This window comes from Juglans regia, unplaced genomic scaffold, assembly GCF_001411555.2.
Source record: "Juglans regia cultivar Chandler unplaced genomic scaffold, Walnut 2.0 Scaffold_1186, whole genome shotgun sequence".
Lineage (NCBI taxonomy): Eukaryota > Viridiplantae > Streptophyta > Magnoliopsida > Fagales > Juglandaceae > Juglans > Juglans regia.
Window position 1 is genome coordinate 1 of NW_023342259.1, and position 280 is coordinate 280.

The 280-nt window shown below is 50.0% G+C and overlaps 1 non-coding gene across 1 annotated transcript; it reads left to right on the top strand.

Annotated features, from left to right (window-relative positions):
* The first annotated feature begins 113 nt into the window (after positions 1-113).
* Positions 114-232, top strand: LOC118345018. Its single transcript, XR_004798713.1, has one exon. It is a non-coding gene; the product is annotated as a 5S ribosomal RNA (ribosomal RNA).
* Positions 233-280: the final 48 nt, after the last annotated feature.

Consider the following 280-nt stretch of genomic DNA (forward strand, 5'->3'; position numbering starts at 1 on the left):
GCCCTGCCCATCGCGTAGCCATGGGTTTGGATCAGATCTCCGTTTGGATTGGGATCGGAAGGACGCTAGTATGTCGCTCAAGGATTATATGAATTTTAAGTAATTAGTTTGATGGGTGCGATCATACCAGCACTACTGCACCGGATCCCATCAGAACTCCGCAGTTAAGCGTGCTTGGGCGAGAGTAGTACTAGGATGGGTGACCTCCTGGGAAGTCCTCGTGTTGCACCCCTCGTTTTTGTTTTCTCCGCCTTGCGAGATAAATTGACAAGAAGGACCA